This window comes from Microcaecilia unicolor, chromosome 2 (assembly GCF_901765095.1).
Source record: "Microcaecilia unicolor chromosome 2, aMicUni1.1, whole genome shotgun sequence".
NCBI lineage: Eukaryota > Metazoa > Chordata > Amphibia > Gymnophiona > Siphonopidae > Microcaecilia > Microcaecilia unicolor.
The window spans coordinates 253,878,672-253,894,539 of NC_044032.1; the positions used below are offsets into that span (position 1 = coordinate 253,878,672).

General features: G+C 44.4%; 1 protein-coding gene across 1 annotated transcript in view; it reads left to right on the plus strand.

Annotated features, from left to right (window-relative positions):
- The window catches only part of LOC115463443 (caM kinase-like vesicle-associated protein), a 259,850-nt gene that overhangs the window by 78,242 nt on the left and 165,740 nt on the right, over positions 1-15,868 (plus strand). The gene's annotated exons all lie outside the window — the stretch shown is intronic.

Genomic DNA, 15,868 nt, shown 5'->3' on the forward strand with positions numbered 1-15,868 from the left:
TAAATAAATTAAATAAATAAAAGGGCCCCTAAAGGGCTCATTTTCAAAGCACTTAGACTTACAAAGTTCTGTAGGTTACTATGAGGGGCATTTTCGATATGATGTCTAAGTCCAACTTTGGATGTTTTGGTAAAAATGTCCAAAATTCAAGTGGGAAATATAGCCATTTTCAAAACAGAAAAACGTCTATCTTTTTTTTTTTTTTTTTTTTTTTTCCGAAAATGGCTATTTGCTAGATGTTTTTGTGCTGTGTGTTTATCTTTTTGGTCCATTTTCGGAAAAAAAAAAGTCCAAGTGAAAAACGCAAAAAATCAACCCATTGGGATGTAGGAGGAGCCAGCATTCTTAGTAGACTAGACACACAGACATCCCAGGAGAGCAAAGGGGCACCCTAGATGGCCTTCAGTGGAGTTCAAAGAAATGCTCCCAGGTACACCACAATTCCCAACTTTACACCACTATAATAGCCCTTATGGGTGAAGGGGACACCTAATGTGGGTACAGAGGTATTCTGGTGAGTTTTGGAGGGCTCACAGTTTCCACCACAAGTGTAACAGGTAGGGAGAGGTATGGGCTTGGCTCCACCTACTCCAGGGACCTGCATGCTGCTCTAATGGACCTGAGCATAACATCTGTGGCTGGCATACAGGCTTTAGTAAGTAATGTTTTCAATCACATTTTGAGGGGTGGGAGGGGGTTAGTGACCACTGGGGGAGTAAGAGGAGGTCATCCTTGATTCCCCTCTAGTGGTCATCTGGTCATTTAGGGCACTTTTTTGTTACTTATTCATTAATAAAACAGGTCTAGACCAAAACATCCAACTTATTGCCCTGGATGTTTTTATTTATTTATTTATTGCATTTGTATCCCACATTTTCCCACCTATTTGCAGGCTCAATGTGGCTTACAGAGTTTTGTTATGACATTGTCATTCCAGGATATCAGATACAATTAGTAATGCACAGAGATTAAGTATGGGAAGAGAAAAAGGAGAGTGTTAGGCGGGTAAGTATAGAAGGTGACATTTTCGTAACTGGGTGGTTTGGCATGCTAGTTTAGTAAGGCTGTAGGTTCTCTTTGTAGGCCTTGTTGAAGAGATATGTCTTCAGAGATTTGCGAAAGTTAGTTGTTTCATCAATAGTTTTCAGGGCTGTAGGTAATGCATTCCACAACTGCGTGCTTATGTAAGAGAAGGTAGTGGCATGCATCAGTTTGTATTTTAGTCCTTTACAGCTGGGGAAGTGCAGATTGAGAAATTTGCGGGATGATCTTATGGCATTTCTGGGAGGTAGGTCCACGAGGTTTAGCATGTAGATTGGGGCGTCTGCGTGAATGATTTTGTGTACAATCGTGCAGATCTTGAATGCAATGATAATATATTAAAAGCAAGAAGCTGGCAAAAGAATTGGTTGGACTGCTAGATGACCGAGTGGTAAAAGGGTCACTCAGGGAAGACAAGGCCATAGCAGAGAGATTAAATGAAATCTTTGCTTCGGTATTCACCGAGGAAGATGTGGGAGAGATACTGGTGCCAGAAATGGTATTCAGTGTTGACGTGTCAGAGAAACTGAATCAAATCTCTGTAAACCTGGAAGATGTAATGGGGCAATTTGACAAATTGAGGAGTAGCAAATCACCAGGACCGGATGGTATACATCCCAGAGTATTGATAGAATTGAAAAATGAACTTGCAGACCTATTGTTAGTAATATGTAATTTATCTTTAAAATCAAGCATGATACCGGAAGATTGGAGGGTGGCCAATGTAACGCCGATTTTTAAAAAGGGTTCTAGAGGTGATCCGGCCTGATGTCGGTGCCGGCTAAAATGGTAGAGTCTATTATAAAGAATAAAATTGCAGAGCATATTCAAAAGTATGGATTAATGAGAAAAAGACAACATGAATTTAGTGAAGGGAAATCTTGCCTCACCAATCTACTAAATTTCTTTGAAGGGGTGAACGAACCTGTGGATAAAGGTGAGCCGGTCAATATTGTGTATCTGGATTTTTAAAAGGCATTTGACAAAGTAACCTCATGAAAGACTCCAGAGGAAATTGGAAAGTCATGGGATAGGAGGTAGTGTTCTATTGTGGATTAAAACTGGTTAAAGCAGCATTTTTTTCAACCAGTGTGCCATGGCACATTGGTGTGCCACAGCTGCTCCCCAAGTGTGCCACGGGAGTTGGGCCGGCTTAATTTGTGCCAGAATGGAGTAAGTTTTCTGGTCTCTAGCTGTCGGTGGCATGGAGCAGCAATTCATACAGCCTGCTCTCTGATGTAACTTCTTGTTTCCACAAAGGTAGGGGTTGGCACAATCAGGCTGTATGAAATCACTGCTTGCTGCCGTTAATTGCTAGAAATAAGAAAATTTTTAAAAGGTACACGGGGGGGGGGGGGGGGGGGGAATCAAGAGAGACGATGGGAGATGCCTGGTTGCTGGCTGGAGAGGGGACAGGAAGGAGAGATGCTGGACTATTTTTGTGGTCATGGGGGGAAGAAAAGGTAAATGCTGGACTATTTGTGAATGTGGGGGGGGGGGGGGAAGAGAAAGTACATGCTGGACTATTTGTGAAGGTGAGGGAAGAGATGGTAAATGGTGGACAATTTGTGAGGGTGGAGGAAGAGATGATAAATACTGGACTGTTTGTGAGGGGGGAAGAGAAGTTAAAATGCTGGACTATGAGTGGGAGTGGGGAAGAAGGTAAAATGCAGGAACATGTGTGGGGTTGTGCCTTGACAATTTTTGTGTTGTGTAAGTATGCCGTAAGATGAAAAAGATTGAAACTCTCTGGGTTAAAGCATAGAAAACAGAGAGCAGGGTTAAATGGTCAGTATTCTCAATGGAGAAAGGTAGATAGTGGGTTCCACAGGGGTCTGTGTTGGGAAGAGAGAGAACTCATGCTGGATAGGAGGGGAAAAGAGAGGGCAGATGGTGGATAGGGAGAGGATTGTTTATTTAACAAATTTATAAACGATCCAGATATGGGAATAACTAGTGAGGTAATTAAATTTGCTGACAACACAAAGTTATTCAAAGTTGTTAAATATCAAGAGGATTATGAAAAATTGCAAGACAACCTTACGAGACTGGGAGACTGGGCATCCAAATAGCAGATGATGTTTAATTTGAGCAAGTGCAAAGTGATACATGTGGGAAAGAGGAACCTGAACTATAGCTACATGATGCAAGGTTTCACATTAGGAGTCACTGACCAGGAAAAGGATCTAGAAGTCATCGTTAACGATACTTTGAAACTGTTTGCTCAGTGTGCTGAGGCAGCAAAGAAAGCAAATAGAATGCTAAGTATTATTAGGAAAGGAATGGAAAATTTAAAAAGGGGATGTTATAATGCCTTTGTATCGTTGAATACTGTGTGCTGCATCTCAAAAAAGATATAGTGGAATTAGAAAAGCTACAGAGAAGGGCGATGAAAATTATAAAGAGGATGGGACGTCTTCCCTCTGAGGAAAGGCTGAAACGGCTAGGGCTCTTCAGCTTGGAGAAAAGACAGCTGAGGGGAGATATGATAGAGGTCTATAAAATACAGAGTGGAGTGGAACAGGTAGATGTAAATTGCTTGTTTACGCTTTCCAAAAATACTAGGACTAGGGGGCATTGAATGAAGCTACAAAGTAGTACATTTAAAATGAATCGGAGAAAATATTTCTTCACTCAACATATAATTGAACTCTGGAATTCGTTGCCAGAGAATGTGATAAAAGCAGTTAGCTTAGTGGGGTTTAACAAAGGTTTGAATAGCTTCCTAAAAGAAAAGTCCATACGCCATTATTAAAATAGATTTGGGAAAATCCACTGCTTATTTCTGGGATAAGCAGCATAATATGTATTGTACTGTTTTAGGATCTTGCCAGGTACTTGTGACCTGGATTGGCCACTGCAGGAAACAGGATACTGGGTTTGATAGACCTTCTGTCTGTCCCAGTATGGCAACACTTATGTACTTATCTAGTTTTTCATTCTCTGCAATTTGGTCAGCATTATAATTGCAGTGCTTTTTGGTACAGGGCTGTTATAGTGTGCAGAAACCTCTAAGGTTCTGCATTACTAGGGCAGCAAAGACACATGTATGGAAGCCTGACCCCCTAGAGGTAACACCACAATATTACCACTAGAAGTCTCAGTGTCCATTTTGACCCAGAGGAACATTGAAGCGGGAGTGAGTAGGCTTTGATCCTGCTTCACTAGACCTCGGCAAGGATAGAATTGGGATGGGGGTGATTAGGGAAGCCTGTCAGGGGTAGGGCTGCTTGAGGTTATTTTCACTGTTGGAGGGGGTTGGCCTTGGGGTGCTTGCCCACATGTGGAGGAAGAGAGTTTGCTGGGGGCTACTTTGAGAGGAGGCTGACATGGGGGGGGGGGGGGGGGGGGGTAGCATGGGGGAGCAGTACCATAGAGGGAGCATTGCTGATTGAAACCCTTTGCAGAGGGAGTAGTGATTTTGAAAGCTGCTTTTGACAAGCGTATTTTCTGGCTAGGGTTTTGGTTAATGATCTTGCAGCCAGGATTTTTTGGTAGAATGCTGTGTCTTTCTCCCATAACCAGAAAGGCACGTGGCCCTCCATTGATTATTGCAAAAGCATGTGACCATCCTGAAATGCATGGAAGCATAAGTGAATCTCTTGATTGTGACTTCTAGTACCAGTGAAGTAAATATTTCTGTAATGTGACTTCTGTCTATGGGTAACTGAAGCACCCTGCAGTTATATTGGAATTTTGCATCTTCTGATCCAGAAGAAGCCTCAGTTGTATCTGATGAAAGGATTTTCCTAAGCTGGCCACTTAATACTTAAGATGGTGTGTTGTAGGTAAAAAGTTTCAATGTGTTGTTTTTTTTCCAAGGAGGGGGAAGACTGTAGAGACCTCTAAGGTTCTGCATTTTGAAGATAGCAGAGACCTTTGGTAGCTGTACTAAAATACTTGACTTTGACTTGTTAATACCCCCGTAAATTCTAGAACAAGGGGAGAGTTCTCCAAACCAGTGAGGTAATGGCAGGAGGAGATCGCTTTTGGAGGGAAATTGAGATTGGTATAAAATCTCAGCCCTTTTTGAATTTTGTGTCTGTGGCTCCTTCTTCCCTGGCCATTGTACCAGAGAGTGAGGGGAAGGGTTTGTGGCTTGGATTCCACAGCCATTTTACCAAGTTTTTGAGGGGATTAAGGACTTTGGCTTGCCCTGCTATAGTGGCATAAGGAGTAAAGAAGTGGTACACAGTGACAGGATTGCTGAGGTTTCTGCACTTTCTCCAAGATGTTACCTGGAATGGGAAATCAGCCCACCCCTACTTCTAAGGAGAAGGAGAAAGGAGTGAAGCAGCTGAAGAAACAAGAGAAACAGGGGATCCTGGTCCCGAGAAGCAGGAGAGGACACAGAGGACGTTCCTGGGATTTACAAAGAAAAAGAAACTGACGATGGTATTCCCACCTAGGGTTAAACTAACTCTGAAGGTATACCTGAGTAAAGACATAAAGAGGAGTCACACAGGAGTTGAGAGGCCTGATCAAACATATAACAGGCAGTTAAGTTTTTGATGTTATTTTTGTTTTCTGTAGTTTACAAGTTTTGGGACTGCTATCCCTTTCTGCTTATAGACCCTAATATTCAGTAAACCTTTAGTTTAGAACTCCAGTTCTGGCCTAGGCTCAGTTATTATATTCTACCATATAAATATATCTTCAACCTCCAATTATATCTGTAGCAATCAAAAATACTGTTCTCAAGATTAATTAGTGTTTTGAGAAAGAAAAGCCTCAGGGTCTATACAAACGCTACTAACAGTGTGGTGCGTATTCATTCAATCATCGGCTGAGAAAAACCTCCTCCAGAACTCTTTCAAGTCTTTCCAATAACAATAATAATCCTTATCAAAAATGTATTTTTTCTAAAAGTTTTAACTTTAACTTAATAAGGGAATTTAGCTGCCCATGTTATTCCAAGGTCCATCTGATGGTGGCCGGAGTTTTGCAGTTCTGTCTCCCCTGCTTCAGGGATTTTTAACAGAACTTCTCATCAAGGCTTTAATTTTTCAGCATGTCCTTAGAGTCAGCAGAAACAGAACTGCAAAATGCTGGCCATCGTTGGATGGAATGATGTGAGCAGCTAAGTTCCTTTATTAAGCTAGGGGCCCACTATCCTGTTTCCAACAGTGGCCAATCCAGGTCACAAGCACCTGACAGAAACCCAAATCGTGGCAACATTCTATGCTACCAATCCCAGGGCAAGCAGTGGCTTCCCCCATGTCTATCTCAATAGCAGACTATGGACTATTCCTCCAGGAACTTGTCCAAACCTTTTTAAAATCCAGATACGCTAACCACTGTTACCACATCCTCCGGCAATGAGTTCTAGAACTTAACTATTCATTGAGTGAAAAAAATATTTCCTCCTATTTGTTTTAAAAGTATTTCCATGTAACTTCATTGAGCATCCCCTAGTCTTTGTACTTTTTGAAAAAGTAAAAAATTGATTCACTTCTACTCATTCTACACCACTTAGGATTTTGTAGACCTCAATCATATCCCCCCCCCCCCCTCAGCCATCTGTTTTTCAAGCTGAAGAGCCCTAACCTCTTTAGCCTTTCCTCATATGAGAAGAGTTCCATCCACTTTATCATTTTGGTCACTTTTCTTAACCCTTTTCCACTATATCTTTTTTGAGATACGGTAACCAGAATTGAACGCAGTACTCAAGGTGAGGTCGCACCATACAGCAATACAGAGACATTATAATATTCTTGGTCTTATTTACCATCCCTTTCCTAATTCCTAGTATCCTGTTTGTTTTTTGGCTGCCACCCCACACTGGGCAGATTTCAGCGTACTGTCTATAATAGTTCTTTTTTTTGGGTGCTCCCAAGGTGGACCCTAGCATCAGATAACTATGATTCAGATTATTCTTCCCAATGTGCATCACTTTGCGTTTGTCCACATTAAATTTAGCCCTGATATTAAGTATTAGTGGTTAATGAGCTCTAATCACAGAAGCTGAGCACTACAGATTAATAGTTGTTTCTCTCTCTCTCTCTCTCTCTCTCTCTCTCTCTCTCTATCTGTCCCTACACTTTCTTCATTACTCTCTGGATTCCTCTTTTTCTTTGTCTACCTCTTTCACCTGCTCTGCACTGTGCCAGTATATCTACCTGCCTTGCAGTGCAAAAATTATTCCTTAGACTTACTCCAGTTGCCATCTCCTCCTTTCATTTCTCCACTCTATCCCCTGACTGTTAATATCCCCCATCCGCCCATTTAAAGGCTCCTTTCTAATGCACACCAACTTGTCACACTGAAGCCCTGGTTTTCACGCTTGCATCTACAAGTCAGCCCTCAGTCACAAGAACCAGATGCTCTTAAGGACTTCAGTGATTTTATAAGAAGGCAAAGGGGAGAGAATGAGAGGGGAAATAAGGAATGCCAGCCAGCTGCACAGGAGGGTGCCACATTTATTCGCAAACACGATTAGATGCCATCATTTTCTCTCTTTATCTCTGATCTTGTTGGGCCTATGAATGGAAAAGCCTTTCACCCTGGGATTTTTACAAGCAGAGGAAGAAGGGGAATCTCTCCAGAGAGTCCTTGGGTACCATCTGCACTTGGCTGGTATATGCCAGCTGGATCTTTAAGAGGCTATGAATGGCACCTGCTCCTCAGCAACTCATCGATTTAACCCCCACCCCTCCCAACCTCAGGGGAAGTGAGGTAAATGAGAAGCACTAATATCTGGAATAGAATAAGGAAAGTTACTTATTGAACACAATGTGACAACCTTTTTCATTGAAAAGGAAGTTCTAGAACTAAGGGGGTCATAATCTGAACGGACAAGGGGGTAGTCTCAAAAACAGCATCAGGTAAGTGATTTTTTACAGAAAGGATAGTGGATGCTTGGAATACCCTTCTTGTGCAGATAAACAGTAACAGAATTCAGAAAAAGCATGGGTTAATATAGAATCCCTAATGAGAAAAGGATGGAAATAAAGCACTGGTATAACCTGCACAGAGTGGCAGTTACAATCGTATAAGGCAGTGGTCCAGTTTTGAGAGGCTGGGCTAACAAGATGGGGCAGGGCTGCCAAGAGACACAGCGAGGCCCAGGGTATGTAGGGGGGGGGGGGGTATAAAGTGAAAATGTCAATGTGGTCATGTATGACAGAAGACGTGTACATCATAGCACAACGTGAATTTGTTACCAACAGTATTGAAGTTTTATATGTTAGAGCATAGAATGTACTGCATTGATGCCAATAAAGATAATTAAAAAAAAAAGAACTGCCTCACCCCCACTTGGACTGCCCCCGCACACTTGGGCCTCCCCTTACACTTGGGTCCCCGCCCCCTTACCACTTCCTGTGTCTGCTGCTCCCTTAGCCTGTCGTCTCCTGCGCCTGTGTGCCGGGACCTGGGTTATCGCGGTAACGCAATCACCCTGGTCCTGGCACACAGGAGCAGGAGAGAGACAGACCCGGAAGCAGATAGGCAGCTAGGAGGAAGGTTCTGCTCCCTTGAAACCTTGCCAGCGCCGGACCCCCCCCCCCCCCCTTGGAGGCTGAGCCCAAGGAATCTTGTTCCCTCTGCCCCCCCCCCCTCGGCATCCCTGCATGGGGGAAGAAGCAGGGTGGATGAACCACTATGCAGACTAAGCTGTCTTTCAGGGTGGCAGTTTATAAAGGGGAGAGGACGAGACAAACAGCAGCTGCAGTCAAAGCAAAACAAGAGGTCTTGACAGCAACACAAGTCTATATTTTACTTGCAGGGAGGGTGTTCATTTTTCAGAAACAGTAGGCCATCTATCCAGGTAAATGACTTTTAGAAAGTGCTCTCATTGGAGGTAATCTTATAAAGGATCTTTTGCACATATGACAGTATACAGACATAGAAGTGTGTGGTGCAGTTAGGCATGTACTTCTATGTGACTTTAGGGTGGAGGGGGGGGGTTCAAGGGAGGTATTTGGATGGAGCATGTCGAGTCTTTTGGTATAATTTAAAAAAATCCTTAAGTACAAATACTCTTGCGTCTTCCTTATGTCTTTTGGAAGAGCCTACCCAGCCTACTCTTTGATTCCTGTGCACCTTTTTCATAAGGATAAAGCATTCTTCCATGCTTTGTGGCTGATTTCTTCAGTAGTTTATAAAATACATGTACACACACATGTGTAAGTATTTATGGCTTCCATTTAGTCACAGTTTCTGCAGGATTTTGTGATGTTCAGTTATGCCTCCTTAAAGGATCATTATGAGAAGGGTGCTGTTGGGGTGATCATGAATATTAAGTTTAATTATCAAATTCTCATGGGAGCAGAACATTAATTGAAGGGAGGCATAAAGATGAAGGTTCACCTAGTGTGCATAACACCCTCGTGTAGCCAGGGTTTGGGTTTCACCTTAGCGGTTGCCTAGTGTGCACTCAGATGGTGAATAACCCTCCTACATAAACAATGGGTCCTATATTCAGCCAGCGGCAGTGAGTGTTTTGCTGACGGAGCTATTCCCAGATACTCAAGGACAGGACTTGCATTGGCTTTGGCTTTGGCTTTGAATATCTGGTTTTTGTTAGCCTTTGTTGATATTCACGCCTTAAGTGGCCATAGGCTAACGCATAAAAATAGGATAGACTTTTATGTGGTCCCATTTGTGCTCTAAACCTGGCTGCTTAAGGGCTGAATATCTACTTAAGGGCTAAAAATAACTGGATATTCAAAGCCAAAGCTCACACAGGTCTCAGCTGGACTGGTGTACCAGAGAAATAATCCTCCAAAAAATAGCCCAATTCATTCCTATTGGAGAAGCAATTACAACATCAGCAGCATAGATCACTGATTGCTCCTCGCAAACTGCTTCTCCTCTTCTCCTAGTCACATACACACAGAGACACACATACACCCAAAAGTGGTTACTCACCTGTAGAAGGTGTTCTCCGAGGACATTCTCACAGCTGGTGATGTCATCCGATGGTACCAGGTGTGGACGCTGACTAGCGAGATAAATGTAGAAATTTCTAGCAGCCTCCCACCGCACATGCGTGCTGCCTTCTTGCCTGACGTGTGAGTGTGGGTCCCTCAGTCATGTAAACCATCTAAAGAATACAACTCCAAGGGGAGGTGGGAGGATATGTGAGAATACTTGGCCTACTGTTCTCAGAGAACACCTGCTATAGGTGAGTAACTTAGCTGGGCCTAGTGGGATCGAGTTGGATTCTGGACACTGAACAAATTCTGCAGAACTGTTTGACTGAACAGGCTGTCATGTTGGATATCCTGCTCAAGGCAGTAATGCGATGTGAATGTGTAGACAGAAGACCATTGAAAGCAATGGAAGTAAAACCCAGACTGGCTCAATCTGTCCTCCTTTTTCTGGAGCCATATGGTAACCCTAAGCTTTAGTCCACTCCAGATAGAAGGCTAAGGCACACTTGCAACCCTAAGGTATGCAGTACACTTTTGCCAGGATGGGTATGTGGTTTTGGGAAAAATGTTGGAAGAATGATTGATTAAGATGGAACTCCGACACTACCTTAGGAAGGAACTACACTATTGTGGTGAAACTTACCGTAAGGTGGATCCTCTACTAGGGCCCGAACCTTACTGATTCCGGAAGCTGAAGAAACCACCAGCAAAAACAACTTTCCAGGTCAAATACTTCAGATGACAGGAAAGTGGCTCAAAAGGAGCTTTCATCAGCTGAGTGAGGACAACATTGAGATCCTATGACATGATGGGAGGTTTGATGGTGGGGGGGGGTGGGGGGGGTGGGGAGCTTTGTTAATAGCAAACCTCTCATGAAGTGAACAACTTGAGACTGTACAGAGATGGGCTTACCTCCTACATGGAGTCGCTGAACTAGGAGAAGGTGGGATTTGGGATAGTCCAGAGAGTATAGCCAATCTTTTTCCTGAATCATGGGGAGAAGGGTACCCAGGGAAATCATCCTGAAATTTTCTTTCACTAGAAATATATTCAGGCCTCTTAGATCTAGGATGGGACAAAATCCTCCCATTTCTTTGGGGGGGGGGGGGGGCACAAGGAAGTACCTGGAACAGAATTCCTTCCCTTCTTCCCCTGGTGGCTTGGATTCGATTGCATTGGTCTGTAGAAGTACCTGCTTGTGCCAAGAGCTGATGAGCGATGCTCTCGGTGGGCAATTTGGTGGTCTTTGAAACCAATGAAGGGTGTAATCGAGATGGACTATTTGAAGAACCTACCGCTTGGAGGTTACAAGGGGGCACCTGTATTGGAAAAAGTTCAGCCTTCCCCCTACCAGTAGGCCATTCGGCACAGTTACTTTGAGTGCAGTTATGCTGTCCTGGAGCCAGTCAAAAGCATGTCTTTTGCTTTGACTGGGGTCAGGATGGGACTTCTCAGGACAGGATTGGTGAGGCCGAGTTATGGGAGTTATGGGCAGAGTGAGAATGCAGCGGAAACCTACATCTTTGAGAGTAGTAGAGTCGCTGCCTAGGCCCACTCAAAATCCTTCTAGATGAAGAGGCTGCAGTATGTTTCTTGATGAGATTAGTGTCCTCCACCTTTTCTCCAAAAAGATTGTCTTCTGGGCAATGTACGTCCTCCAACCTCTCCTGAACCGCTGGTTCTAGGTCAAAGACACGTAGTCATGAAAGTCTACGCATCTCCACACCCATGGCGGACAATCTGGGTGTAATATCAAAAGAATCGTAAGTGCCCCTGGCCAGATATTTCCTATATTCCAGCTGCTAACTGGCCAACTGGCGAAGCTCTGCAGCCTGCTCCTGTGGGAGAGAATCCACATGACTAAGTGTACTGCATGTGAAATATTGCAAGTAAAGGCTTGTATAGGGCTGGTAGAACTGGAATACGGGCAATACGCAGCTTCTTTCCAGACAAGTCTAGTGTCTGAGCCTCTCTATCTGGGGGAGCTGAGGCATGAGTCCTGGAGCTCCTAGCTTGTTTGAGGGCGGATGCAACAACCAGAGAGTGGTGAGGCAATTGTGCTCTCTCAAATCCAGGAGCCATCTGGATATGATAGTACGTATCCACTTGCTTAGGCGCAACCTGAGACAGGAGATTCCCAGTTCTTTGTCAGTGCATCTTTAAGTATAGGGTGCAATGGTACTATGACCCCTTCCTTAGGATGTGACTCATAGTCCAGCACAGATAACATCTCTGTCCTGGGCTCCTCCTCTATCTCCAACTTAAATGGGATGACTGAAGTAATCTCTTTCACAAAACTGGTGAAAGCGAGACCCTCAGGTGGAAATTTAGGGCTCTTGAGGTGGGGAGGGATCAGAATGTACCCCATAAGATATCTCCTCTGAAAAGTAATGTGGGTCCTCTTCTGAATCCCATGAGCGGTTCCAGTCAGACTCTTCACCGTACTTGGATTGAGTGAGTCTATGCCTGCCCTGGCTCAGTAGATCCACGTCCTTGCCCCATAACCAAAGTACATCACTACCCTCAGACTCCAGGGAAGCTTCCTTCCCTGGCGTTGAGAGAGGTACTGCATGAGTCGATGTCGACACCCTTCAAGGCGCCGGCACTGAGGATATCTCCACAGGCATGGATGGAGCCTCAAGAAGAATGTGAGGCTGATCCACAGTTGGTCCAAGTGCCCTCAATGTCTGAGTGGATTGCAACTGCAGTATCTGTGTCAGCTCCTCCCTGAGTATGGCTTAGAGCCGCTCATCAAAGGGAGGCATTGGCAAAAGGGGGGAACCGGAAGAGAGGCAGCCTGAGAAGGTGTCTGTGTCGAACTGGCAGCGGGAACCTGGCTGCTCGGAGACGTGCACACCAGCACCTCTACCAAAGGGGGGAGCACTCCTCCCAGTGTCAGTGCTTCTTGGGTACCAGCAATGCCGATGCCTTGGAGCTCCGGCACTTTTGTGGCGAAGACCAATGCTTATGGTTCTTGGGCTTACCCCAATGCTCAGCATTGTGGTCCTTCAGTGCCAACGAGGATGAAGTTGAACCGGTAAGTGCTCATGATGTGGGGTCTGATACTGACCGGTCCTGGGGCTTACTTTCACTATCCGATGTCAGCAGAGGTGGAGACCTCGATGCCGGTGCACTCCCAGTGGCAGTCGAAATCTTAGCAGCCATCAAGGTCAAACCTTTCTGGTGCCGATGTTGATGGATCAGCCTTTGAGGAGTCAAAAACTCTCTGCAGCTGGACTTGCTGCGTCCTCAACTACATTTATAAATGGGGAGGACAAGAGTTGGGCTCATGGTCAGACCCATGGCACTCGATGCACCAAGAGTGTGGGTACGTCATGGAAATCATCCGATTACACTGTACACTGGGTGCAACTTTTGAAACCACTGGGGGTCTTCTTGGACATCAAGAAAATAATTGTGGCCAAATTAAACTCCTCAACTGTGAACTGTAAAAAGGGGAAATGTTCAAATTGAGGTTGGTGCTCCAGCCTAATTGGGCCTAACAAATCACGAGAAAGAAAGGAAACTTGAAGAGCCAAAAATACTAAAAGAATTAAAGGGTAACAGAATAAAGGAAGGGTATAATAATTGCGAAAGGGACAAAAATACCCACACGGAAAGGCTTTGTTAAAGCAGAGAAAAAACGAACTGAGAGGAGAACATGATGATGCATCCTCACTGCTCAGCGGAAAAATTAAGACTGAGGGATATGCACTCGCATGTCAGGTAGGAAGGCACCGGCGCATGCACGGTCGGATGCTGCTAGAAGTTTCTACATTCATCTCACTAGTCAGTGTCCAATCTGGGCTCTGTCAGATGATGTCACCCAGCTGTGAGAATACAACTGGTCTTGTCCTCCGAGAGCATCATCATGAGCATTTTAACAGCTATTTGTGCTGTTTTAAGTTCTCTCTGCTGTGCACAGTTCAGTCAGTTCATTAAGTTAGTGCTTTCATTGCTGGCCTATGGCAGTCCTGATAGCCAATATGAAGAAGCTGCCTGTATTCTATTCCAGCTCTTATTTCTAGGCCTCTATCCATTCAGCAGATAGACAGCTTGGATCAAGCTTCAGTTGTGGCCTTTCTATGAACCTTTTGTTTTTTTTCCTGTTTCAGCACCTGTCAAGAAATCACATGCTCTCAGTAGAAGCTTCCAGAAAGGGTAGCAGCCTCTGAAAATTGATGGAACAATAGGAAGGTTTATGATAATTTGAGGAAGTATCTAGTGCATCGGTGTAGTTTGACAGTTTCATTTGGGGGGGGGGGGGGGCAAAGGATGGGGTGTGGCACATTAGCATATTCATTTGCATATATACATCATACATATTCATTATAGTTATTCAAAACACATGCGTACAAGCCTAGAACACTGAATATGAAGCCAGTGTATATTACTACTACTACTACTATATATATATATATATATATATATATATATATATATATATATATATATATATATATATATATAGGGGACCACAAAAATATATATATATATAGGGGACCACAAAAATTCAGACAAAAACTGAAATGGATACCCCCCCCTCCCCTCCACTCAAGAAAGCCAGATGCAGGGCAATACTGGTAAGAGAGAAACAGAAATGTTTTTTTCTCCTGTACGCTGCAAAATACAAAGCTAAAAACTAAATAAATAAATGTACATTTCACAAAGCAGGCACATCTCAATCTTTAAAAAATATTAAATAAAAATATTTTTTTTTCTTTTCTACCTTTGTTGTCTGAACACTTTTATTTTTCTGATTGGGCTGGCCCCACTCTCTTCCACTTTCCATATGTCAGTCTTCTAAATTGTTTTCCAGGTTGGCTTTTCCATTTCTTCTCTCTCCTCTTGTTGTCTTCCTTTTCCATTCAATCACCAAGAAGTCCCACTCATCTTCTGCTCTGTTCCCCTTCCCCCCACACTCCTAGTCGCATCCATCTTCAGCTCCTCCCACCCGCACCCTCTAGCCTCATCTATCTTCTGCTTCCTCTCTCTCCCCAATCCCCCTTCGTCCCATCCATCTCTCTCTCTCTTACTCAAACCCCCCCCCCACCACCACCACCACCGTGGTCTCATTTTCTTTTACCCTTCCCGACCAGGCCCTCCCCTGTCTTGATCTTGGAGCCTGCCACCACCACCGCCACAGCATTGGAGTCTTCCAGTGGCGCCCTGTATCGACAGCCCCCAAGCCACTGGCAGCCTCAGCAAAAGCAGCATGCACGCTGCTTTAGACCTGCTCTGGAAGCCCTTCTCTCTCCACCAGCTTCCCACCCACGCGGGAACAGGCAATTAAAGGAGAAAGAAAGGCTTCTGGGGGCAGGTCTAAAGTCAGAGATGCTGCTGGCAGCTCGGGGGATTGGAGAATGGTGTGTGGCAGCTCAGCTCATTTGGGGGGCACTGCCCCCCTTGCCCCCCCCCCCCCAAAAAACTACACCCATGATCTAGGGTCAGCAGTGACCTCCCCCCCTATGTGTTATAAACTCCCTGTTTTGCCTGCCAGATTTGTCTTGGGTTCCATCTCCCGCCTTTGACCCATGCCAAGAGGGAGATCCCTCCTGTCCAGCCTGATGGAGAAATTCTGAATGCATACTCCCATGCATTGGCACCACAAGGTACTTACAAAAGGAGCAAGGACCAAGGGGCAAGTAACAGACCTGAAACCCGGTTGCTGGCTTGTTTTAGTGGGAATGTATGGGGAACCTTTCCACCCCTATGAAGTACAGGGAAGAAGGAGAGAGGTTTCATTCAGGGTTCCTGTTTTTGTCATCCAGACATCCTGCCATTTCAACCATAGCAAGCAGGCAGGAAGAGAAAAAAAACTTTTTACCATCTGATAATATCATCACTCCAGAACCATAGTATCTACCACCTAGCGAACCAGGAACCTGTAAGTGTTTAATAACTAATTGAATCTTGATCACGGTTAACATCTGCTTAAGTGTACCAGAAGG